Source organism: Pelophylax lessonae, assembly GCF_965119305.1.
Source record: "Pelophylax lessonae genome assembly, chromosome: 1".
Lineage (NCBI taxonomy): Eukaryota > Metazoa > Chordata > Amphibia > Anura > Ranidae > Pelophylax > Pelophylax lessonae.
Window position 1 is genome coordinate 589,214,238 of NC_138768.1, and position 27,954 is coordinate 589,242,191.

At 42.2% G+C, this 27,954-nt stretch overlaps 1 protein-coding gene across 2 annotated transcripts in view; it reads left to right on the forward strand.

The window, feature by feature from the left end:
- The window catches only part of BMPR1B (bone morphogenetic protein receptor type 1B), a 690,971-nt gene that overhangs the window by 104,967 nt on the left and 558,050 nt on the right, over nt 1-27,954 (forward strand). Inside the window, exon 1 of one of the 2 annotated variants that reach the window (XM_082243648.1) lies at nt 7,723-7,930. The exons of the other annotated variant lie outside the window; for it this stretch is intronic. The gene's annotated coding sequence lies outside the window, so the exon portion shown is untranslated. Of the gene's footprint in view, nt 1-7,722; nt 7,931-27,954 lie in introns of those variants that run through there. 2 annotated transcript variants of the gene reach the window in all.

Here is a 27,954-nt window from a genome sequence, read left to right on the forward strand (position 1 = left end):
AGTCTTTTAAACTACCATATGCTCTTTGAAAAGCTTACTGCTCTTTAGAATGAAAGACTGGAAAAGTTTTTTTTTCGAATTTGGACTCTATAGATAACATCTTGTCCCCTTCTAATTCACTAGTTATTTAAGATTAGCATTTCCCTTTTCCCTCCACCTTTCAACCCTACCCTCCTTTTCCCTTTGTCTGGCCTCTTTAATGCTTTCCCCTTTCCCTGTTTTCCCCCTTCACTACCTCTGCTCTTTTTTAGTTTTCAATACATTTTTATTGAGAGGGTAATTCAATACAATAACAGCAAGTGATGTTAACATAGAAAAACAACAACACTATTTCACTTCTGAACGAATAACATCACGTGCAAGAAATGTAGCTTGGGGAAAATTAAGAAAAACAGTATCAACAAAAATCCAGGTCAGGCTGGCCAAGAGCAAGCGTGGGATCATCCACACACTACAGAATTATAGCTCATCACTAGGACAAAAATATTGTGTATATAAAAGTCAAAGTAATGAACATGACTCTAACCGGAAGTTCATTTTGAGATATTAGCACGTAGATAGGAAGTAAGGAGAGAGCCTCTGATCCCAGAGAGTGTCCAGCACCCAGTTGTCATGTCTGGTCCCCAGCACCCGACAGAGGTTGCGAAACATTGGGAATCCAGGTCATGCAACGACTTAGACAACATATAGGGGTTCCTCCAGAGTGAAGAAGCCCCATTTCTGTTCTTGGGGTCAAGACGAAGAACGGGAGGGGATGCAAAATTGTAGGAAGAGGAAACAAGCCCTGAGGGAGCATAGTTGGAGGGGAAAAGAGAGAGGAGCAGAGGGGAGGAAGAAAGTAATGTAGAAGAGAAGAAATACGAGGGAGGGAAGAAGTGAAGAAGGACATGGTCACCGGGGGGTAATTAAGGTCTGGAATAACAAGCTATGAAATCTATATTTGATTTAGTTGAGCCCACGGTTCCCAGATCAATTCAAATTTAGAAACTTTGTCTTGCAGGACAGCCACCATTTCTTCCTGTGCCATGATCCAGGAGATTTTGCATTTGGCAGCGCCAATTGATACGGATGGTTGCTTCCATGCTTTGGCCACCGTGAGTTTGGCTCCCAGCAGAATTAAAAATATCAAAGATAGTGTGTGTTTGGGAGTACCCGGGAGTTTTTCATGTAAAAAAAGCTGATTGAGGGGTTTGTGGCAAAGGGGTACCCGTGACCGTGCGAATGAGATGGAAAATTTTGTTCCAGAAGCTCCTAATCCTGGGGCAAGACCACCATGTATGCAGAAAGGATCCTAAGTGTTCACATCCCCTGAAGCATAGCGGGTTGTTCTGTGGGTACATCCCGTGTAGGTGAGTGGGGACCAAGTACCCGAGTGAGGATTTTGATATTGGCTTCAATAAGAGTGATATTAATGATGCCCTTCAAGGACCTGCTGAATATACGATTCCACACTTTGGCTGAAAGATCAACCTCTAAATCCCGCTCCCAATGGTGGGCAAATGTAGGTTTAGTCGATGAGGATAGCAGAGCTGAGTATATAATAGAAATGCCTCCCCTCTGACTCTGAGAGTCTGCACACCACCTCTCGAAGGGCGTAGCGGATGTGGGTATCCGTTTGTCGGACCATAAGTTCCGAAGGAAGTGGGTAATTTGCAGGAAGCGGAATTTTTCAGACGCTGGCATTTTGGGTTTGGTATTACAGTAGGCTAGAGACAGCAGTCCGGGGAGGGGGTAAGGAAGTGACCAATGCGGTATAGACCTTTGTCTGTCCACCACTTAAATGCTTTAATGTCCTGACCAGGTATAAAAAGAGGATGGTGGAACAAGTGAGCGAGAGGTGTCATCGGAGAAATTAGGGAGTCCAGTTTAAATAGTTGGGTACAAAGTTTAATAGAATGAGAAAGGGTTGGAGCCATGATAGGGGGCTTAAGTGTCGCAGAGCAGCATGAAGTCTAGTGTGTGATGAGGTACCGCCTGACTTTCTATACACGTCCAATCAGGTTTGGAGCCTATAGAGAAAACTGTGGAGAATTGCGCTAGCTGTGCTGCCCGGTAATAGTTCCATAAATTTGGTAAGGCCAGCCCCCCTTGGGAGCGCAGCCTAAATAGAGTCGCCCTAGGGCACCGATATCTCTTTTTGCCCCGTACAAAGTTGACAATTTTCGATTGCAATTTGAGCAGGTGGTTTTTAGGGACAGGCAGTGGTAGGGAGTGAAATAAATATAACAGAGGGGGCGAAAGGGTAATTTTGACAGAGTTTATACTTCCTAACCATGATAAATTATGTGTGTTCCATTCCGAGAGATCAGATTGTAATTTTTGGTACATGGGGGGGGGGGGGTAATTAACCTGGTAAAGGGTGGAGATAGAGGGGGTTAGAGAAATACCCAAATAGGGAATAAAGTCTGTACGCCAGGCAAACTGGAAATTAGGCTTCAGGGTTTCCAAGGTTAAGTTCGTTACCGAGATATTGAGGGCTACCGATTTCAAGAAGTTGACTGACAATCCGGACGCACAGGAGAAATCGTTAAGGAGCTTGCAGACATTGGGGACAGTAACTGTAGGGGAGGTGAGGAACAATAAAACTTCATCCCCAAAAATACCACATTTATGTTCTGAGGGACCACATAGCACTCCCTGGATGTCCGGGTGTTGGCGGATGGCAATCACCAGAGTTTTGATGGCGATGGCAAATATTAGGGGTGACAGCGGGCAACCCTGATGGGTCCCCCGCTTGATGCAAAAGGAGTCCGAGTAGTATCCTGACAGGCGAATTTGGGCAGAGGGAGCGGAGTATAGGGCTCTCAGGGTATTTAGAAAATGGGGACCAAAGTCCCACCTTTCAAGAGTATCAAATAAATACGACCAGGAAATGGAGTCAAATGCTTTGTGAAGATCAATAGAAAGCAGAAAACTCTCCTGAGGAGGACCCCCATCCCATCTGGATTGTAACAGGGAAATAATGTCTATTGCTTTCCTGATTTGGTCAGGACCTTGCCTCCCCGGGATAAAACCCGATTGATCTTTATGGACATAGGATCCCACAAAATAAGAAAGTCTATTGGAGAGGACCTTAGTTAAAATTTTTCGATCAACGCTGATTAGGGAAATGGGTCTAAAGTTATTAACATCACTGTGATCCTTCCCCGGTTTAGGAATGACCGTTATGAAAGCTGAATTGGAGGTCCTATCAATAGCACTCCCGTTCTGCAAGGAGTTAAAAAATGTTGCCAGGTGGGGAGCAAGCGTAGGGGCGAAGTGTTTATAATATCCCGCTGAAAATCAATCTGGGCCAGGAGCTGAACCCTGTTTAAGATTTTTAATGACCCCTAAGATCTCGGTTTCAGATATTGGGGATGCTCTTTGCTAAGCTGAGGCAGGGGAATTTGATGTAGGAAAGCCATGGCTGCTTGGGAGAGTGGGGAGTAATCATCATCATATAATTTGGAATAGGACTGCTTGCATGATAGTCTGCGGATTCTGAGAGAGAGTTCTAATTTTGGGAAGGGAATAATTGCGTGTTTTCAGAGACAATTTAGAGGTTAGACTGGGGCCAATCCTGTCCCTGGGCGCATAGTATTTGGCGCCCGACCATCGAAGCTGCTTCTCAGTCTCTGTGGTAAAAGCCAAATTTAGAGATAATCTGACGGATTCAAATTTGGCTTTGGAGTCCTGGGAGGGATGTTTCTTGTGCTGTTTGCCAATGTCTGCAAATTCCTTTTCCAATTTGGCAATGTCTGCTCTCCTTTGTTTTTTGAGATTGGAGGAGAACTGTATAATTTTGCCCCTAATGACAGCTTTATGGGCAGCCCATAACATAAGGTGGCTGGAGAAATGTCGGGGGTATCATTGGTGGCAAAGTAAGCCTCAATGTCTTTAGTGAACATGGCACAATGGGTGGGAATGCTCATGATTGATTCGTTATGTCTCCATTTAAATTCCTTAGAAGCTACCTGACCCTTTTTCAAGAGAAGAGTGACCATGGCATGGTCAGAGAAGGGGGAGTCCTTAATGAGGGAGTGAAGGGTGAGGGGAACCACATGAGTAGGGACAAAAATATGGTCTATTCTGGCGTGGCTCATATGAGGTGCAGAGTAGTGGGTATAATCCTGTGATCTAGGGTTCAGTTTGCGCCAAATATCCACTATTCCTTCCGAGAAGAGCACTCTCGCTACGCGTGTGCTCCTCTTGGATGGGCAGCAAAGTCGGTGGGCTCCCGACTGGGTCTTGTCTAGGCTCTGATCTAATGCTACATTCGAGTCTCCTCCCATGATCAAAATTCCCTCCACGGATGGGAGGATCTTGACCGTTAGTCGTTGAAAAAAGGAATCTTGATTTTGGTTAGCGGCGTAGTACGATAACAGGGAATAAGTTGTACCATCTATAACTTCTATCAATAAAAGGAATCTACCCTCCGAATCTTCTATCTTTTTAGTAAGCGTAAAAGTCATATGTTTGGCAAAAAAAGATCCCCACCCCTCTGGTTTTTATCGGGTGCATTGGCTAAATAAAATTGGGGGAATTTGTGGTGGACAAACAGCGGTCTATATGAACTGGGAAAATGTGTTTCTTGAATAAAAAGGATGTCAGTGTGTTGAGAGTGATAAAGATTAAACATCTTACGTCTTTTCACTGGAGGCCTTGGACGTTATGCAAGGCGATCTTCATATTACAAGGAGGGGTTGCAGACGGAGTCATGGTGAAGCGGTCAATGATGTAAGCTGAGTAACGCATGCTTCCTGAACATTGGGTCTTGCCATCAGGCTAGGAGCCGCCGAGCCCGGTAGCCAAAGGGATAATGGTCCTGCTAGAAGTAAGGTTAGGGGAAAATTTCCCTGATGACCAAGAAAGAAGGGAGGAAGAAAAAGAGAAAGGGGGGAGGGCCAGAGTGGCAGAAAACAAAATAATAGAGTCATGAGTGGATAACTAGCAATACTAACACACAAACACTCGTTTAGAAGATCCAGATGATTAAGCTACTGTTAAGGCATCAGTTTCCTGGGAGATCAAACCCAGGTGGAGTAGCAGGCGTTCCCCATCAGGGAGAGAGGAGAATCCATGAGTCTTCTGTTTGTAGAGAAAGCTGAGGCGAAATGGAAAGGACCACCAGTACTTGATGGAGTGCTGTATAAGGACTTGGATCAGAGGTTTTAGCGATCGCCGCTTTTGAATGGTTGTGGGTGAGAGGTCAGCGAAAATTTGAATCGGATGCCCCTGGATGCTCAGCTGATCTGCATTCCTTGCTAATTTCATGATGTCCTCATTGACCTTATAAAAATGGGGCTTAACGATTATGTCCCGCGGGGTGCCATCAGGGTTAGGAGGTCTGAGGGCTCTGTGAGCTCTGTCTAATTCCAGGCGATAAGGTGGGAGATCCGGGAGCAAGTCCTTGATAAATGACACAATGGCCTGTTCAACCTCCTTAACAGATTCGGGTAAACTGCAAAATCTGAAATTGTATCTGCGTGATCTGTTTTCCAAATCTTCTATTTTGGATAAAGCAGTATCAAGTTGGTCATGGAGACCCTGCAGTCTGGCAGAGTTTTGATTAACTCGTGCTACTGTTTGATTCGCTTTCAATTGGATAGCCTCAATTCTGGACCCTATGTTCCGCAGATCTGCATGTATGGCAGAAGTAATCTAAGTAGCTGTTTGTGCCAGGCCTTTAGCAAGCATTTTGGAAAAAGTTGTCATATATGAAAAGTCCTGCTGATTCTGGGGGATAGGTGGTGGGGATCCCTGAGGCAGGCTTGAATGAGTGGAGTAGGCCCCATCCGGGCACTGTAGTAGCTCATCCAGGGTCTTTTCCAGCAAGGACACAGTGGAGGCAGGTGAAAGTATTGTGGCCGTCCCAGGGGCTGTGGCAGGGCTCAGTGGAACTGACCTTGGCTGTGAAGGGGTGGATGGTTCATCTGCAATGTCACCCTCATCCTCCAGCCCACTGCTGTGGTGATCACTAGGCGCCATCTTGGAGCTGCTGGGGCGGGAGGCCTCCACACCAAGCTTGCGGGAGAGGTCCCTCCGAGCCTTCGGATCGGGCATCCGGGGCTCGGGTGCTGCTCTTGGGGTGTAGCAGAGCTGGACCAGCTGTGTATGGAGGCGAGGGGGTGCTCTAATCAGCGTTGCGGGTGTTTATGGAGCCAGAGCGGGACGGAGCCTCCAGGTCACGCGTCCATCCCAGAAGCCGCCGCGCATGCGCCCTCCTCTGCTCTTTTTTTTTTCTCCATCCTCTCCTTGTTATAGGACCTGTTACATGGTCTTCTACGTTGCATTTTTTTTTACCTTGCCCCTTTTTCATTCTCTTTACAATAGACTCATTACATGGCTTTTTCTTGCAGGTCTTGAAGTGGGATTGACATAGTTACTTATGTGTTTCAATGATTGAATGTTTACATGACCTACAGCCATGCAAAAGATTGCTTTAATTTTGTACACCGAGGGTCCACATTATTGTGGTTACCCCTCAGAGTTTGTTATTTTTTCTTGTTTTACAGCAGTTAAAAACGTCATATTATACAACATGATTGTCCCCAATTCAGGGAACAAGCTTGTTATGTGTACTCCCTTAGATGTTAACCATTTGCCTTTACTTTATCTACTGTGATGGGTTTTATAAAAAATGCCACTAAAAATTTCAATAACAATCTTATAAAAAAAAAAGTGCATGCAGATGGTACGTGTATAGATGGCAGATGTTGGTGCAATTGACACATGCACACTAAAACAGAAGTGCAAAGGTCTGGGTAGACTACTTCATAGGGCATTAAAAATCAAGCCCAGAAAGTATGGAAGCTAAAGCATTTTCAAAACAGGTCAGCAGTGGCATCTCCCACATTTATGCTATGATAGGGGTCATTTAAATCCCTGTTTTTCTTTTTTTTTTAATACCTTCCCAGTTGTAGGGAAAAAAAACTCTTTCTGCACTACTCACCTCCTCTCCAACACTCTCCCCCTGCACACTCACCTACTCAGTGATGCAATCCCCTTTTTGGAGTGTAGGGTGATTGTGTCATCCCCTGCCCTGGGGTATCATGAACCGCAGCCTTAGGGGTGCCACTACTCACCATCTCACCCTACACTCACTGTACAATTTTAAAGACAACAGCACTGACATTCTTGAATCAGCAACACTCTCTGCAACACTGAGCACCACACAGTGCTGGAATAGAGATGAAAAAGGAAAAGGACCCTGCAAACCATGTGACTGCTCTAAAGACTTTAAATAAGGTGCGTCTAAACTGGGGGGCAGCAGTGGGGAGGATAGAATTGAGCTTTAAAGTTATTCATTTTAACTCACCTGTATTGTGTTTGTTGCAATGTTATTCTACTTATGCTCATAACTTATTATATTGAAAACCCAGATGAGTATTAGAGTAATGACTGAGTTAGCTATCAATATGTTGATGCCATGTGGTTAACTTTTTTATTTGACTTAATGCTCTTAATAATCATTTCCCTAACGTCCCAAAACCACCCATCTTGAGCTCCAATCTTTGCTACCTCTGTGGTTAATAGTTATTGGAATTCAAGAGCAGCAGCTGGAAAAAAACTAAACATTTAGTGTGGACCTTGTACTATGTCGTATCCGAATGATATGGCTGCTACGTCTTTTGTAACTTTTATATGTGTTGAAGAGGGGAACCTCCACAGTCCAAAGACATATTATTGTGCAAAGAAGCAGGGAAACCTGAGAACGAGACACAGCTTTCCTGCAAGTAACAGATGGTTACTGTTTAAGTGCAGGCATAACCCTGTCCCAACACCACATGTAATGATGGGGGAGGAGGTCTCAGAAAAAGGAAAACACTGATTGGACCAATCTCATATCCTACTTAATCATAGTCATATGGGAGGCTTTTTCAAGCATAGAGAGAGATGGCTGTTGAAATTTCTAGCGTGCTGGAATCTTGCAAGGAAGCAGTGCAGTGTGGTAAGTTTCTGTGGTGTGTCCTGTAATTTAATGAATAGAACCTTTCCATTTCTGCCAACCCTGCAGAAAATGTGGTCAAGGGATTTATTATGGAACGTACCAAAGGCTGGCACACAACTAATTACACATAACATGAAGTGGAATAGAAACTCATAGCCCAAAGGTGACAAACAGAGAAAGTATTTTAGTTTTCTTTATTCTATTTAGTTGTATGAGTTCGATTAGTAATGTTCGTTCTTGGAAAATTCAGCTCGTTTATTTTTTTATTTCTTTGCAGATAAGACAGATTTTTTTTATTTCTGTCATCCAATATTTCACTGACAACTGTTTTAAATTGGTGATTGATTATTCTTATGAGAATCACTTTCTTTACAGCAGACAGTAACTGTATGATATATTGAGAAATTGTCTCCAGAAACTAGATAGAATTAGGATAAACTGTTTTTGATATACTAAAATTGTACTTAAGTAAGGCATTTCTTTTTCTTTTATTTACATGGTATTGTCATTTTATTGTAAGACTTCTGGTAGATCAAGCTTTGCAAACCTAGAAAGATAGTGTTTGTCTAAAATGAAATCATTTGTGATTATATTTCCTTTCCAACATACTTTCCTGATTTGCTACAAAACAATTTTCTGATTTGTGAAAATGTGTTTATTTTAAATAATTACGATGTTAAATTATTGTTCTGTGAAGGAAATTGTAACACAGCCTGTCAGTCTTTGATAATGTCTAATTTGTAAGTCCAAGATGAAAAAAAAAGCAGGTTAGGAATATTTTCAAATACACCTTGATGATCATATTTATTAAAAAATACAGTGTTGACTTCTGTCTTTGAAATGCTTGAAACATCAGGCTTTATACAGGGAATAGAACAGAATATTTTTAGATCCTAGCTAATGTATTCAGGACATTTCTAGGGTAAAAGGACTTTTGTGTTGCATGCTTAACTGATGTAAAAATGTGGCAGTGGTTTGTATAGTTTCTTTCTGTTTCATGATGTGGGTGATCTGTGCAGTCATATTTATGGCACCCTGCTGAAACTGTTTAATGTATTATCCAATTACAGAAGCACAAACAAGCCATCGGGAGGCCCCTATCAGTGATTACACCTTGTTTCTCCAGCGTGCACAGCGAAAGCTAAGAGAGAATAAGACTGGAGCTAGGATAGTCTTCTGAGACTATGCTTTGGATCCTAAAGTCAGCATAAATTACTCAGCTCAATTTCCTGCTGTTTATAACACTGTTCAATTACACGAGGGGTGCCTTTTTGGGAAGATTTCCTGCTGTTTGCAGTTTTCAGCATACAATTTTTTTTTTTTTTTTTAAGGTTAGAACCAAGAGAGTAACTGCTGTACTGTATAAGCATGTCATCTCTGTTTAAACCTGACATTTCCATTAGTAGTTATATGAAATATGGGAATTTTAAGTAAACAGGCAATACACCTCTTATGTATTCCAGGTTATGATGGCTTGTTGATGTTCCTCTAATGTGAGAGGTGGAGCTAGCTTCATGAATGTTTAAATAATTCAGTGGCATTAAATAACTTGTTTTGAAAAGTTTTACTACCTCTAAGAAAGTTTAGTGTATTGATCCACATTTTGTATTATTTTATTAAGATAATTCTCTGTTTATGTTGATGTTGCTTTCAGTGTGAGTTTTATATTTTTTTATTTGTCAGGCAAGCCAACCTTTTGAACAAATGAAAAGTAGAGTTTTACCTAGTAGCAAAGATGTTTGTTTAAAATGATAAAGGAATTTCACATTCTGAAATGAATGATTATACTCTCAGACAATCCTTCCTTCACCCCATACAGTACCAGAAAATGTCACAGAAACAGAAGAATGATGGCAGAAAAAGACCAATATGTTATTGACTGACTCACTATATCTGCTGGATGTCTGTTCTAAGCATTACCTACCTATTATTTTAGTAAAGCATTATTTTATAAAATCTTTTTTGAATTTTCCTCCTGCTAGTTTGAGAACATGTGGCCGTGATCTTTGCTTGTTATTAAAAATGTCATCCTGAACCCTATTCACACTGTTATTTAGCTCCAAGTTACTGTCTATGGGGCACTAACAGGCAATTATTGTGTACCTTTAACAATATCTACTGTCAGTCAGAAAATTATAAACTATTCTACAATTTACCTAAAAAAAAAAAGAGTTCCATTTACTTTCCACCATCCGCTACAATGCTTGCATGTGCCATGCATTGGGATATAGTTGTATAACTGTGCTGAAAAAGTGTGTATTTTGAAAATATTTACACCCATGTATGGCTGGTTATATGCACTAGGAATACTACATTTGTAATTGAATTAAAGTATAACCCCAGCCAAAATGATTTCGTTTAGTTTATCCCCCCCCTTCCCTGTTAATGAGATCTAACCTCAATGTTTGACTGTTGTCATTAGAAGAAAAAATAAGGGGGAATCAAAATATTATGCAGGAACAGGAGTAGATGAGATAATTTCTAATGGGGACACTTATTATGTTGACAACTCTTAAGAGATGGGATATCCCCTTAAATTTGTAAAGATTTCAACTTTTTTGTGTTTCCCTTCTTTTCGTGTCTCTTTTAACAAGGAGAGCATGGAAAGCTTTTGAATTGGGAATAAAATTGCAAAAAAAACATTAAGCAGCAATCATTCCCTGCTACCCTTCCCTTGTGTACAAGCCTATAATATACTTCCTTTTATGGCCATTTCTTAGGTTTTGAGTGCTGTGATAGTTTTACTGACAATTACTTAGTCACACTATACTGTACCCAAATTAATTGTATACTGTTCAAAGATAAGAAAGATAGCACTTTCTTTAGTGAAGTTTAATCTCTTGCCGACTGTCCACCGCAGATATACTGCGGCAGGGCTGCGCAAAATCACGTAGATCTACGTTTTATTGTGCACGAGGTCCCGGCGGTGCGCAGGCGCCACCAGGGCTGCGCTCCCACTGTGTTTAGACACATCGGGAGACAGGCAGCGGGAGGAGCAGCAGCGATTGCCACCGGCCTCCTGCGATTGTCAAAGAAAAGTACCACAATGCACATGAAGACCTGTGATCTTCTTCTAATGGTTTATTAACACATTACTTTTTCTCTTTCCTCCGTTGTGACAGAAATAGGAGGGCTCTAGTGTATCACATTTGTGGTCGCTGTGATTGGTCAGATGGCTCAGATCATAGTCATTCACAGGCTCACTGGCAGTGGCTGCCGATGTGTGTTTTCTAGAGGGATGTACTGTATATAAGCAGAACTTCAGAAATACACATCCACCACCACCTACAATGTGGCAGTAGGGAAGTGGTAAATATACAGTTTAACCTGATTTATGATATCTATAGGAAATAAAAACTTATAATATATGGAGATCTTGTCCATAACATATAAATAACATCATAATAATGAGATGTCAATTAGGAAAATACTGGATTAAAATTTGCACCAGTTTACCAGTTTACATAAATCACCCTCATGGCATACTGGATGCACAGTTAATGGATAGTCTGAAGTTCCACTTACTATATTTTGCTGATCCTCCTATGTCCCCACTGGACATGTGTTGACCACATATATCAATAACTGAACTTCCTATTCACTTGAATGGGAAATTAGTCATGAACAAGCGCTTTTCCAGTAGAGCAGTTCAAATATAGAAGAACTGAAATGCACTGTTCTCACGAACAACATATTATGAATACAGTAGATAATATCTGAATTTTAATTGGCACTTAGCAAGAGTTTTTTTCCCTTCTAAACTTTTTTTAAAGTTGCATATTGGTTATTTACAAGCTACTAGGCTATCCAGCACCCTTATAAAGAGAGCAGCTATAAGTTGATGTCAGCAGGCTTTCTTGATTAATACGTACTAAAGCATCCCTGAGATCTGATGTTGCAATTCACATTCAGTTTTGTGTGAAGCAAAGCCAGATTTCACAATGTTCACACTATTTTCTAGTTGCAAATTTAACAGTAAATGTGAAGGAGCTGTAATTGCTGCAAGTTCTAGTTGGACTAAGTTAGCAATGAATATCATTAGGTATGAGCTTAGTATTACATAGCTGTTTTCATGTCATAAAGTGCAGAGCAGCTGATGAGATGACATACAGATATGTGATAAAGACTGTGAATTGAAAGAAGAAATCTTCTTTTGTTTATAAGCTTTAGATTTGCTTCGCTTGAGAATCTGACAGCATTCAATTAACTGTGTGATGTGGACTTATAGGAGAAAGACCCATTGAAAAAGAATATAGCAATTTGTTATGGGTTGAGCAATCTGGCTTATTTCTGTGTAGGCAAAATATGTATTAAAGTTAGTACAACTCATTTAGTCAATAAAGGAGGGAATGAAAAAATATGTGGTTGGTTTACTAAAGGAATAGAGCATATTCGCCTAGTTTAGAATAAGGTAAAGCTGTGTTCATTTGAATTATCCAATCATTTGCAAGCAAGGATCCAGGTTTTTATTTGTTGTTTTCTAATTTATATCACAGATGATTAGGTATTTAAAGTGAACACAGCTTCACTTATTCACCAAACTAAGTGAACATTTACTTTTCAAAGCTCACATATACTTTTCAAAGTGAACATTCACTTTGCTAAGTGAACATTCTCTGTTCCTTTAATAAATTTACACCAAATTAATGTGTTGGCCATAGTAACCGGTAAGCTAGAACCTACACCAGTTTTTATTTCACTCTGAAATAGAAACTGGCCCAGCTAGGGAAGATAACCTGAACTAGATCTATTCGCTTTGCAATATGGCAGATTATTATGTTGCAGGAAACGTTTCTAATCTCCCCTTTTGTGCCTATTACTCGTAATAGGTATGCAAAAAGTAATGCACTCTGACTTTATGCATACTAACTCTGGGTCAGTTGGCCAAACCTTACTGAACCTGTATGGCCATTGTATTATCGAGACAATTAGCATCCTTAGAAGGGGCTTTGTAGCAGCTCATGTGTTACTTTGAGGAAAGACTGGTTATACCTCCTGACCAGACAGATGTGCCATGCTCCAACCTGGAGTTGTGGAGGACCAAAATGTCTCTGCTATTATCTCCCAAGACTCCCTCTGATACAACGAAACAAAAAAAAATGCACATAGGTTGCACATAGAATACACTTAGGACCATGTCCAATAATGGAGATAGCAAGAATATTGTGACTGCTGCTTTACAGCTGAACTCCAGGCTCCAGGTAACCTTACAATTGCAGATCCCTCTCCCTAAGCCTTGTTACCCCGCTGATACAGTACATCAATCATAGTGCCTTACTATTCTTCTAATGCTAGTATTTTTGCCCCAGTGATGTCATGATATCCCCTGGAAAGCTGTCCTCCTTCCTGGCACCGCGAGGAGGACTTTCTCTCCTGCTGCAGTCACATCCCTGTGGAGAAAGAAGAATACATTTCCCATGAGGCAAGGAGATATGCAGCAAAGGACAAGCAGTGATTTTGAGGAGGAGAGAAGGGGGAGTGGAGGGCAGAGTTTGCACTGAAGGCTGTATCTCGGACATGTCCCCATAGCCAGCTATTACACTTATACACATAGAGGGTGGCTCGGAGTGGGAGTCTCAGACTCCTGAGTCCTCCCACTACAATGGGCAGGGACGTAATTACATCACCGGTCACTGTAAAGAACTACAGCGGGGCAAAGACAAGACTGGTGGCCAAGGGGATACACAGCATAGCGACCACCGGTCTTGCAACATGGATATTGCCAAAAATTAAACACTAAATCAAAAAATGCACACTGGATTTTTCAAAGATGAGAGAGTGGGGAAAGAAAGAAACATTTTTACAGCAAGGTAAGAAAGCACCAGTAATGACCGGTAATAAAATTTCTGCCTGGAGTTCAGCTTTAATGCTACTAAAAACATTAATGTCTGTTGGTGGTGGTGGTAGGAGTAGGAGTAGCTTACATTTCTTTTAGGGTAGGTGTGCTTTAAATCAGTGTTTGATTGTTAGAGGTAAATTGTAACATTGAAATCTAAGGCAGAAAGGAAGAATTGAAGTCAGTGAAATGCTTCTGATAATGGCATTGTAGTAAACAAACTCCTGTGATTAGTGTAAACACTGTGCTTTATTCTTGTGCTTGATTTATTTCTGTGAGTGCTTTTATAAAAGAAATGTCAAAAAAGTTTTTTTTATGATATATCAGGGCACAAAGTAGCCACCTTTGATTTACGTAGCTCATTTTAAACATCATGTATCAGTTATTGGTATAGTTTTTGTTTATAGGTTAAAGAAAAATTTGTGTATTTTTACTGTGCATATATTAAGAGATGGTATTTCAGCTTTACCTGGAAGTCATTTTTTTTTTTTAATTCTTTATTTAAAGGTATGCCATGAACAATAAGGAATAACAATGCTACAAACATTTGCATGATAGTAATAGAAATGTGGACTACGTAGTACAGAGAACAACCTCGTGTAAAACATACTATCACAAAGCATAAACATAGTGTAACCTGGGTTCGTATGTTGTCTTATCTTCCATACTTATTCATTCATGTGCAGCATTGCTGTAAACAAGAGTTCGTATGGAGGGTAGTCCAGCGACACCCCGCCGGCATCTACCACTTGGCCGGCAAGGGGGGCCACCAAAATCCCCACCCGAAGCGGGGATGGAAATTATTTTTGACAAGACTTTTATATTTTTAGTAAGGCCTCTTTCACACGGAGCGGACCGTATTTCTATCCGCTCCGGCACTTTTTTTTTTTTACGGACACGGATGACACTTGTGTCATCCGGTCCGTATGTCCGCATATCATCCCATCCGTTTGCAGATGATATACGGACATAATGTATGTCTATGGGATTGCGGATGTCAGCTGATGACACCGCTGACATCCGATTTTACGTCCTTTCCATTTTTTAAACAGAAGAAAAATAGGGTTCTGTTCCGTTCCAAAAAACGGAACAGAACTGAAAGGACGCAAGTCGGATGTCAGCGGATGGTCATCTGCTGACATCCACAATCCCATTGACATGCATTATGTCCGTATATCACCCGCAAACGGATGCGGTGATATACGAACATATGGAATGCCCGTGTGAAAGAGGCCAAACAGTTCGTTCCTTATTTTAATTTCTATATTTCATATTTAGATTTGTAAATTCTATTTTTGAGGATTGTAATAGGTATCCCTGTTTAAAAACTGCTCAGAAAAACTGAGCCATATAGAGAGGACATTGTTTTAGGTCAGTCAAACTTGACCTCTAGACTGGCAGAATAAAAGTAAAGATAATTTATGTGCAGTATGCTTACAAACTACACAGCAATAGCAGTTTTAAAACATTTGCGGTCATTATTTAAATTAACCAGTTCTGGATCGGAAGGATTTGCCCCCTAATGACCAGGTCATTTTTTTGTGATTCGGCACTGCGTTACTTTAACGGAAAATTGCGTGATACTGTACCGAAATAAATTGAGGTCCTTTTTTCCCCACAAATAGAGCTTTCTTTTGGTGATATATGATCACCTGTGCGATTTTTATATTTTGTGCTATAAACAAAAAAATAGCAACAATTCTGAAAAAAAAAAAAAAAAAAATTTTTTTTTTTTTTTACATTCTGCTATATATCATTCCCACCCCCCCAAAAAAATGTTTTTAAATCAAAATATTTCATCATTTTAGGCCAATTTGTATTCTGCTACATATTTTTGGTAAAAAAAAAAATTACAATAAGTGTATTTTGATTGGTTTGCACAAAAGTTATTGCGTCTACAAACTAGGGGAAAGAGTTATGTAATTTTTATTTATTTATTTTTTACTAGTAATGGCGGCGATCTGCGATTTTTAGCGGGACTGTTACATTGCATTGGACAGATCAGACCCCTAACTGACATGTTTGACACTTTTGGGACCAGTGACATTACTACAGTAATCAGTGCTAAAAATATGTACTGTTACTGTAATAATGACACTGGCAGGGAAGGGGTTAACCTAGGGGTGAATAAAGGGTTAATTGTGAGCCTAGGGGAGTGTTTTCTAACTGTGGGGGAGGGACTTGTGAAATGATCATAGGGACCTGTGATCCCATATAGAACGATCACAGGAGCTCTGTGATCATTTCAGAGAGAACAATGGTCAGCTGTGTTTACAACAGCTGACCATCCTTCTCTCTCAGCGGAGCCAAGCCATCCTGCCTCAGTAAATCTGCGGCAGGCGGTCGGAATGTGATTAAAAAGAAAATATAATTTATTTGTACAGTTTTAGATATACAGTATCTACATGCAAATGTGATCAGTTGAACTAATTGTTGGTCAATAAAAACTTTTTTCTTTGTAAGATGTATTAATAATTATATATGTTCTGGCTCCTCCCACAATATCACAGGAACGCTGCAAAAGGGTCAGTGTTTAACCACTTATCTACCAGGACAATTTTTTACTTTTTTGCACACATATTAATATCTGCATTTCTTGCTAGAAATGACTGTAAACCTCCTAGAAAATATACACAAAAACAATATTTGTACAACTTTTTATCAAATGCATATTTGCAGGAAAAATACACTATAATTAATTTTAGTGCGAACAAACACAATATAATACCATTTTTTATAAAATATAATAAATTGCTAATTTCACATCCCCCCAACATTTTTAAATTGGTTTAACTCATGGGTCTGACTAGATAAGTCCATAACCCTTGATTTCTGTTTTTTAGCTATTCCTTTGTAGATTTTCTATTTTGCTAAAGATCATTATAATTGGGCGTGTTCCATTTCAACTTCAACTTTTTTTGGGACATGGCCTCACATTCCCATCAAGGGCACTTTGATATAGGGTTGAATTCATAGTTGATGCTTTGATTGCAAACTGTCCTGAAGCAACAAAACAACCCCAAACCAAAACCTTTCCACCACCATGCTTTACAGTTGGTATAAGGCTCTTCTCCTGAAAAGCTCTCTTCAGTTTGCATCAAACATAAAAGCAATTTTTTACGGCACACCTCCCATGCAGGTTAAATTGGTGAATGTAGATGCATGCACTTTGACCCCAGCCTGATGCAAGAATTATCTGTAGATCCTGCAATGAAACTGAGCTGAGTTTGCTAGGCCAGCCAACCCTGAATAAATTGGTAATTTAAAAACATTGCCACTTTTAGATTTTTTTCTATACTGTAGATTGATTGATTTTAAATAATTTGGTGGTCTTTTTAAATCCCTTTCCAGACTCAAATGCACCCACAACCTTCATTCTGAGGGCTTTAAATAGTTGACGCACTTTTGATGCAATTTCAGTGTTTTTAAACCCCATCTACTCGCCTTCTTCCAGGCACATCGCTCCTCAAACAAATCTAATGAGAATAAGCATATGTACAGATCTTGCTTGTGGAAGAACTTTTCCTCATGTGCACAGAGGTCATTATACATGACGCAGTACTGGCCTCTCTCTTCCCTTTTTGCAATGACTGGATGGATGAAGTGTTTATACTTCCTCTTCCTCTGCTCCTCCCCTTCTTTAATCAACACACTGCTGCCATGACCAATAACAGAAAGGAAATGACTGCTTAACCACTGCACAACAAAGACATACAAGGAAAAAAAAGGAAGATGACACCTTTAATTATGTCATAGCAGATATTCTTATCATTGGCCAAAACCAAAAATGCAGGGGCTTGAAAATCGCATCAAAATCATGTTAAAAACACAACCAAGTTGAACTACATAATCAAACTGAAAATTGCAACAAATTGCAGCTGCAATAGTGTAAACCTAGCCTAAGGATGTTCTACTCCTTGGCATCCAATGTGAAAAACCTGATTCTAATTTCATGGATTCAAAGTTGAAGTAAATGTAGGGCTGTGTTTTTGTCACATGGCAAATCTGCTGTTACATTGATTTAGAATATGAAAAAAATACACTGTGCCTATTTTATTTGTCATTTGTGCAAGTACTGGATATGCTCAAATTTGATAAAAAAAAAAAAAAGTCTGTAGGGGGTCCTGGTGTAACTAACAGTCAACTCACTATAGATCTTTACTGCATTTTAAACAAGAGATCACAAAGTCACCAATAAAAGCTTATTGGCATTCAACATATAACATTTTGATTTACTAAAACTAGAGAGTGCAAAATCTGGTGCAGCTCTGCATAGTAACCAACCAGCTTCAAACAAAGCATGTTCAGTTAAGCTTTGAAAAAGGAAATCTGGAAGTTGATTTTTTTTTTATGTAGATCTGCACCAGATTTTGCACTCTCCAGTTTTAGTAAATCAATCCCATAGTGACAGATATGTAGTGTTACATAGTAACAGACAATTCTACAAGTATAACAGCAGTTTGACTCAGATGAAGATGAGATCTGCAAAAGATTTTCTTTTACATAGGTAATAAGGTCAAAAGAAAAAACGCTGTCTATCATGTTCAAAATCTCACAACTTTTTTGGAACTGTATATTTAGTACTCATTCCTGCTACGTTGAGATCATGGAAAAAACAGTGCACTGCCATAATGCAGGAGAAGCTACCTCTATTCCCCCTAGTATGCACACTGTGTTTTGAGTCACCATGAGGTAGTGGAGGGGGTTGACACATCATATATGGTGTCAGACAATGGACAGCATAACTGCAAGGAAATAAGTTAAAGGGTAATCCACCCAAAACTAATATTTTAGAATTTGGTAAATGCTGTGTCAAATTCTCTAAATGGAAAACTCTAGGATAGTTAAGATTTCCACAGTTTCTAGACCTGTTATCACTAATAAGAGAGGTTTCCACTCTCCCTTACTTGCTATTTCATTTAATTTATATTATGGAAAATAGTACTGGATGATAAGGTATATGAAATGTGGGTGGATGTGCTTCACAGCTGCCGTAAACAAAGCCAGAACCTACAAAAGCTGTGGTTGGAGTTATCTAGAGATATACGAGGAAAGTCCCACAATTTTACAGCCTGATGTGGAAGGAGTGACCAGATGTTCATGACTTAAAATGGTGCATGCATGTTATACAGTTTTGTATGTGCTCCTTGCAAACAGTTGGCAATCTCCGTAGTTGAGTTGAAATGGAGAAATTGAAGACATCGAATATTTGTCTTGGAAGGGCTTAACTCCTGCATCTATGAGGATATGCTTGTAATGTTGGGGTAAGATGCCCAATCCTACAGCACTGTTAAGAAGTTGGCAGTGGATTTCAAATGGGGATGGCACAGCCCCTGAAGATGACCCCCGCCCTGGCCAACCATGGATGTGACCACACTAGAAAACATTAACCATGTGTACGATGTGGTAATAAGTAATCGACTAGTTGACATCTGGACAATTGCTAAGGTAACAGACATATAGAAAAACACAATTCAGCGCATCTTGACCAAAAATCATAAAATTCACAAGGTTTCTGCCTGAAGAGTCCCACAATTGATAATGCCTGATCAAAAACATACACGGCTCACAACATCCAGGGACAATCAGCAGAGGTTCAGGAGTGATACGGAAACTTTTGTGCCACGTTTGCTACTGTGGATGAATTTTGGGTCCAACACTTTCAACCCGAAAGAAAACCTCAGTCGAAAAAGTGAAAACACATCTCCTTCCCTACACCAAAGAAGGCTCAGAGTGCTCCATCTTTGGGCAAAGTGATGCCGATAGTCTTCTTGGATTCTGAGGGTGTGCTGCTCACCGATCTGCTGTGCGATGGCTGCCATCCATTATTGTGGCTTTTCTCTGGTTACCTATCCACCATACTCACCAAATCTCTCCCCATCGGATACCACCTATTCCCAAAACGGAATAGACAAAGACGTAATTGATGCCATGACTATGTTTTTAAATGACCAAACTTCTAATTTTTCTGCAAGGATCTGAGCATTGGAGCACCACTGGGCCAAATGTGTGGACACTGGAAGAGAATATGTATAAACATATTAATATTACTTCATTGACATAAGACATTTTTGTTTAAGTCAGGGTGAGAACTTTTGGGATGCCCCTCATAAGAAGCCACCAATTCTCCCCCTCAATCGCTCTCCGCTGAGAGAGAAGGACGGGCAGCTGTTGTAAACACAGCTGACCGTTCTTCTCTCTGAAATGATCACAGAGCGCCTGTGATCCTTCTATATAGGATCACAGGTCTCTATGGTCATTTCAAAAACCTATCCCTCCACAGTTAGTAAACACTCCCCTAGGCTTACATTTAACCCCTTGATCACCCATTAGGTTAACCCCTTCCCTGCCAATGTCATTATTACAATAACAGTGCATATTTCTAGCACTGAATACTGTAGTAATGTCCCCCCAAATGTGTCAAAAAGGTCAGTTAGGGGTCCGATCTGTCCGCTGCAAATGTTGCAGTCCCGCTAAAAATCGCAGATCGCCACCAATACTAGTAAAAGTAAAAAATAAAAATGAAATAAATCTTTTCCCTAGTTTGTAGACACGATAGCTTTTGCGCAAACCAATCAAAATATGCTTATTGGGCAACAGAATACAAATTGGCCTAAAATTATGAAAAAATTAAATTTTTTAATCTTTTTGGGGGAATGTTATATAGCAGAACGGGAAAAATATTGTATTTTTTCAGAATTGTCGCTATTGTTTATAGCGCAAAAAATAAAAATTGCAGAGGTGATCAAATACCACCAAAAGAAAGCTCTATTTGTGGGAAAAAAGGACATCAGTTTTATTTGGATACAGCGTCGCACGACCGCAAAATTTTTTGTTAAAGTAACGCAGTGCTGAATCACAAAAAATGGCCTGGTCAGTAAGGGGGCGAATCCTTCCGGTCCAGAAGTGGTTAAGGAAATTAAGTAACAGTTTTATTAGTAAGCCTCTTTATCTACACTTGCTTTATATATACAATAAATGAGCTATTGTAAAGGTATACTGTAAAATAACAATAGCACAAAACTGTTTGCATCCACTTAAAGTGAACCTGTGACCTAACAACTGACATTTACTTTTTCACTTATTTTCACTTATTCTTTTATTTAAACAGTAGAATTAATTTAAATCAAACCTTTATTGACCTCTGTAGCTGGAATCACTATGGAACAAATTATCCTCAAAGTTCATAGAACATAGGCTCCTGCTGCTGTCAGTCAAACTCTTGTGAGCAGGGAGCGGGGGCATGGCTTAACATTGCTGTGGGTGTCTAAGGACACACACAGCATGGCTGGGAAGCACGCCCCCACAGGTGCCTCCCTAGCACCTAGCTTGCCGGTGAAGCTCCCAGTGAAGAGGAGGAGCAGTGGTGCTGGACCTCATCTATGCATATCTGTGTTGTAGCTTGTATTCTGTATTCTGTTACAATACAATTGTTGATAACATTTCTCTTTCATTCAATGACGAACACAGCTCCTTATCTTTTTAGACTCTTGGTCTTATGCTGCTCTCTCTTCGGGAGTAGGACTGGGCAGAAACAAATTTGGCTACGCCCCTGAGGCAGTCCCAGGGGGTATACCCCCACTTCCTGCCTAGTCAAGAGTAAGGACCCGGCTCCCTGCTGGGATCTCAGATCCTGGCATTTTTTCCTTTTTAAATTATTTTTTTTTCTTCTTTGGTATTTTCTGTTCCTGAGTGAATTACAATCAATTCTGTTCCTGTGTGAACTACAATTAACAGCTGGACTGGGCGACACACTGGATGTCATAGATCCTTACAGTTTTCCCAGTCTGGCCTGCGAGCGCAACCCAACTATTAGCTCTGCGCTAGATTGGCCATGACAGAGCCCCTCTGGACAGGGGCTGGCCAGAGAGTGAAACACCTCACAATGGCGCATAGCCCTGGTCATGACAATGGTCAGGACCAGAGTCGCAACTTACCTCTGGCTGCAGCACCCCCATTCCAATATGACTGCCAGGAGTGGTGCCCCCTTGGTTCCCAGGTGTGGTGAGTAGTGTCCCCCCTCCTTTCTTCTGGGGAATGCTGGGACACAGGCCCTTCCTTGGGTTGGTAGGTCTCTTCTGTGCCTTTCCTTCCCTTATATCCCCCCCTTCACTGGGGTTCCCCTGTAATGGTCACCTTCACCTATCCCCCTCTTCCCCCCTTAGTTCCTCCTAGGGGTGTATGGGCGTTTCTTTGAGGGGTGTCCATTCTTGGTGATGGGCTGGAGAGCAGTGGGAGCGTGTAGCCGGCAGCTCCTTTCTGGTGCACCTGCAGCAATGGCTGTGAGGGGGGTCCTTGTGGGGGCTCCCCTCTGGTGGACTACAAGTACCTTGGGGTCCAGTGGGTCCTGGTTGCCCCGCGTGATGCCACCATTTTGTTGTGAATGGCTGCTTTGTTTGTGTAGTCCGACGGCCATGTTTTTGGTGTTTCCTATTATAGTCAATTCGGCAGCCGTTTTCTTGAAGTCTGAAGCGGGGGATTCTAGTGACAGTGTCAGCGCTTCCTCTTTCTTTCTGATCGCAGCGTGGCAGGCAGCTTTGGCGCTCTGTATCCAGTTCTGAATGTATGGTGGTTAGTCCCTGAGGGTATACAGCTCCTTCTCTACTATAGCAGCGCCGCTGGTGTGCTGATCCTTGTAGTACCACAGCGGTAGCGGTGTGAGGGGGTTTTTTTTGCCAAAAAAAACAAAACTTTTTTTTCTTTGTACACTCTGATTTAATCATGGAGTACCCGGAGCGAGTATCACCACCTGACCCACTCTCAAAAGCTGCGGGATCCTCTGGATTCTCAGTCTGCCCTGGCGGCCATGACGGCGGCCCTGCAGTCACTTGTGTCAAAGATTGATATGGCCCTGCAAAAGGAGCCTAGCAAGAAGGGCCCCCGCCTTCACCTGCATCCCATGCCTCCTCAGACTCTGAGGTGGATTTGGCCACCGTGTATGGGAGTCCACCTAACCTGAGTTCTCTAACAGTGAGGATTAATCCTCTTCAACTGCAGCCGCGCATACAAAGGGGCTGGTGGAGGACTGATTGTGTAAGTACGGGAAATTTTAAATTCAGAGGACTCAGCATTGGCTGAGTCGGTTATGCCAGTGCAGTTTATCACCCGCAGATCATCCAAGGTGACTAAGGTGTTTCCCTTTCCTGCCTATTTTGATGAGATTGTTGCTAGTCAGTGGGGATCTCGAAACGCATGGTTGGAATACCTAAGCTAGACGATATCCCTTTGAGGAGTCTCTCTTAAAGAAGCTGACAGTTCCACCGATGGTGGACTCTTAGGTTTCCAGGTTGAATAAGGCCACACTTTTACCGGTGGAGGATTTCCCGTCCTTTAAGGACCCTGTGGACAAGAGAGCTGAGGCTCTTGTCTGATACCTTTTCACCGTGGTTGGTTCAATTTTGGGGCCGGTGTTTGCTAAACCCTGGGTATTCTAGACTTTAACGGAATAGGCAAAATTCTTACGCCAGGATCTGGAAAGGGTTCAAAATCCTCCTGAGCTGGCGGATCACTTGATTCGGGGGCTACAGTACATCTGTGATGCATCCTTGGATGCAGCCCCTTCGGCTTGCAGAGCATCTGTGACGGCGCTGATACTTCGCTGCATGATTTGGCTTAAGTACTGGTTGGCCGACCAGGCTTCTAAAAAGGTATTGACTGATCTCCTTTTTGTAGGAGACCATTAGGGCTTACAGGAGGTAAGAGTACTTTGCTTCCGCAGGTTGCTAAGGGCAAAAAACCTCATCGTAAACGTGGTCCTTTTTCCTCGGCTCACAAGCAGCCCTTTTGTCCGATTGGATCACAGGACAATGGTTCAAGATCCACCAGTACCTTCGCAGGTGTCTCCAAGAGACCCTGGACTGATAAATCAAAAGCTGGCTCTGTTGGTTCCACAGATGAACCTTCCTCAGCCTGAAGGGGCATTCTCACATGTATCTGAGGTGGGGGGACATCTTGGTTTTTTTCTGGACCCGTGGACCTTGCTCATTTAGGACAAATGGGTCCACAAGTTGATTTGGTTTGGTTACAAGATCGAGTTTCAGTCTTTGCCTCCGGCAAGGTTCTTTCCTTCCAACCTCTGCCTGTCTCACGATCGGCTGTAGGGCCTTTATCGGGTGGTGCAGGACCTGTTGTCACAAGGAGTCATTGTGTCGGTTCCAGAGTTGGAACGTTTTCAAGGCTTTTATTCAAATCTGTTTACTGTTCCCAGGAAAGAGGGCAAGGTCCGCCTGATCTTGGACCTCAAGGCTCTGAACCACTTTCTGCGTGTTCAGAAGTTTCGGCTGGAGCCCATTCGTATTGTATTAGCATTCCTTCATCAGGGATACCTAAACTATCTGCTTCTGCGTGCAGTGTCCTCATCGGCTCTAGAAGTCAATTTGGGCATTACTGTACCAACTCTGCAAGAGTTTGGCATGACACTGAATTTTCAAAAGTTAGCTCTGACTCTATCCACAAAGCTGGACTACCTGGGCCTGACGCTGGATTCAGGCCGTCTGGGTGTTTCTTCAGGAGGCAAAACTGCTGAAGTTGCAGGATGCGATTCGGCTCCGGTTGTCCAAACATCGGTCATCTCTCAGGACTTGCATGCAAGTGCTGGGCCTGATGGTTTCCACCTTCGAAGCGGTTCCGTTTGCTCAGTTCCATACCAGACCTCTGCAAAGGGAGATTTTGGCGAAATGGAACAAGGATCCACAGTCGCTAGACAATCTGATCCTGTTTAGCCAGGGTACGAGAGGCTCTCGGACCTGGTGGCTCCGGCGCTTCGTCTAGGGAAGCCCTTTCTCCCTCTGTATTGGACAGTGGTTTATAGCGGATGCCAGCCTGTCTGGGTGGGGAGGTGTCTTGGGCGTTTACTCGGCTCAGGGAGTTTGGACTCGGGAGGAGTCCAGTCTGGCGATCAACATCCTGGAGAATCGGGCAATCAGGCTTTGTCTGTCCCAGTGGAAGGATCGCTTTCAGGGGTGCATGTTAAGGGTACAATCGGACAATGCCATGGCTGTGGCATATGTCTATCATCAAGGGGGCACAAGAAGTGTCCTGGCGGCCCGGGAAGTAGCCAGCATTCCAAAGTGGGCAGAATGGTATGTTCTGGCCCTCTCTGCTGTGCATATTCTAGGGGTAGATAATGGCAGGCGGACTACCTCAGTCGGCAGACATTGGATCAGAGAGAATGGTCTCTCCATCTGGAGGTGTTTCATCAATTGTGACTCTGGTGGGGGACTCCTGATGTGGACCTGTTGGCCTCTCTTCTCGACAGGAAGGTTCAGAGGTTCGTGTCAAGGTCTCGGGATCCTCTGGCTGTAGCCGAAGACACCCTGGTGGCCCCTTGGGGTCAGTATCGTCTGATTTACGCTTTTCTCCAAATGCACCTCCTGTCGAGGCTGCTACGCAAAATCGTGGTGGAAGGGATTCCAGTCATTCTGGTGGCACCAGAAGGTGCCTATTAAGGCTGGTAGCCGACGCTCCTTGGAAACTTCCTCTCAGAGAGGATCTTCTGTCTCAAGGACCGATCTTCCATCCTGCTTTATGGTTGTTGGCTTTAACGGCATGGCTATTGAAAGCCAGGTGCTGAAGGACAGAGTGATATCGCAGTCGGTGATTCCTACGCCGTTGACAGCTAGGAAATCTATTTCCAGGAAGATTTATCATCGAGTTTAAAGGGCATACATTACTTGGTGTGACTCTCGGGGGGGGTTTCTCCCCATTCCTTTTCTGCGTCTCGTCTGCTGGAGTTTCTACAACTAGGTATAGATCAACGTTTGGCTCTGGGCACCATCAATGGCCAGATTTCCGCCTTGGCCATATTTTTTCAAAGGCCATTGGCTGCGAATTCCTTGGTTCACACTTTTTGTGCAGGGGGTTCACCATCTGGCTCCTCCAGTGAGATCCCTAGTACCTCCGTGGGATCTCAATTCGGTACTGTCGGGACTTCAAAAGCCTCCTTTTGAAAATATTTGTGAACTTCCTATGCTCACACTGTCACAGAAGGTGGCCTTTTTGGTGGCTAATACTTCTGCGCATAGGGTGTCGGAGTTGGCTGCGTGGTCCTGTCGGTCACCTTACCTGGTGGTTCACAGGAACAAAGTGTTGTTACGACCCTGTCAGGCGTCCTTCCTAAGGTTGTCTCAGGGTTTCATTCGAATGAGGATATTATTTTGACCAACCCCCAACCTCTGACGAAACTAGTAGGATGTGGTCAGCGGTGGTGACGGCATCACGTCCCCTGGCTTGCGATTGGAGGACATCCTATTCCCCTCTTGGAAGCCAGGCTTGTGCTGGACAGGAGCCCACAAGAACGCCACGGTGGTGCCCCAGTGTACATATCGGAATGCTCTATGACATCTGTGAAATCGTGAGTGGAATGGTTTAAGTGTGTGATTAATAAATCTAATCTTCTAATGCACTATTGGAGTTTTCCTTTCTCTTTTACACACGATTGATGATTGTCCTGCTTCCGGTGACCTGGAGCATCTGAGGATCTTAATTTTTGTTTCTTGGATATTGTTTTGGAGTCCATAACCAGTGTTTTTTACCCTGAGTGGGATGAGACGCCTGGTTGACCGCTTATAATTTGGTGGTCTTATCATTCTGGTAAGGAGATCTCTGTATCACCTGGGGTGTAAAGTATGTTCATCTACCTTTTCAGTCACCCTTATCTCCTTGCCTGACCTTCTGGCTTCTTCTTCTGGGAATACTGGTTTTTGGACTGTGATGAACTTTTAATGATACATTTATACATTTGTCTTCATTTTCCGCTTATGTATTTAGGTTTTATAGCGCTGCACCATTTTATGAGATTTGTTGTTGGAAGCTTGTATTTTTCCAGTGCCAGCTGCTTCCCTCATTTAGAGCAGTGTTTTTGTTTGTTTTATTATTTTGCCATCTTTGTGTCCTAAGCCAAAACATCCTAAAGAAATTGCACTCCTTGGGTGTGGTTTGGGCAATCAGGGTGTACCTGGCGGCGATTCGTAAATCCGATCCTTTGTTTGTCTGTACGGATGGATCTCGTAAGTAGCAGGCTGCATCTGCTGTGACCATTTCCAGATGGATCAGACAGACGGTGGTGCAGACCTATTCTATTAAGGGTCAGGTTCCTCCTTTCCCTGTTAAGGCCCATTCAACAAGGGTGCTTGGTGCCTCCTGGGCCTGCCATCATCAGGTGTATGTGGTTCAGGTGTTCAAGGCGGCTACATGGTCGTCTGTGCACACATTCACAAAGTTTTATAAGGTGGATGTCCTTGCATCTTCGAATGCTGCGTTTGGCTGCAAAGTTTTGCAGGCTACGGTTGGAGACGCTCCTGCCTCTTGAGGGTGTATTTTTTCCTGGCGGTAAGCTCCAGTTGTTCCTGGTTGAGCTCTTGGTTTTCCTGTTTAGCCCTTGTTGGGAATTATATCTATTGTTGTGTTTTTTCCCACCCCTCATATTGACACTGCTTTGGCACTTCCAAGGGTCTAAGAAGATATGTCGCTGTGTCCACCAGAGAACGAAAGAGAAAACTGGATTTTTGTCTCACCATAAAATCCTTTTCTCTGAGGTTCACTGATGGACACAACACCTGCCCCTCGGTTTGGTTGAGTTATGTATTCTTCTGACACTGCTTGTTACAAACTGAAGTCCTATAGCAGGAAGTGAAGGTATACTGGTTGGGACTGCCTCAGGGGCGTAGCCAAATTTGTTTCCGCTTAGTCCTACTCCTGAAGAGAGAGCAGCATAAGCCCAAGGGTCTAATAAGATATTGCGCTGTGTTCAACAGTGAACCTCAGAGAACAGGATTTTACGGTAAGACAAAAATCCATTTTTTTCATTTGCTATATTTGATGATATCAACAGCTCATCCTTTGAATAATAATATCCTGTTTCTCCCGTTGTCCACAGCTCTTTTTAAATGCTGGACCATTTCATTTTCACTAAGCTATTTTACACAGTTTATGTATGAAGCAGTCATGTTGCATGTACCACTTACCTGATAATATTTAGTTACAGAATAAAAAGTGTAATATGTTAAAAAAAAAATCGCTATCCCAAATCTAGGTAGACATTTTGAGGTTGGCTTACGGTTGATTTAAATATGCCTAGATCTAGATGGAATGATTCAGGTTTGTTGGTTCTGTCCAGTGGTTTTACATACATCTATGTATGTTTTCTCTGTAGGACTCCACATATTGTATTTCTCACAGATTTTAAGCA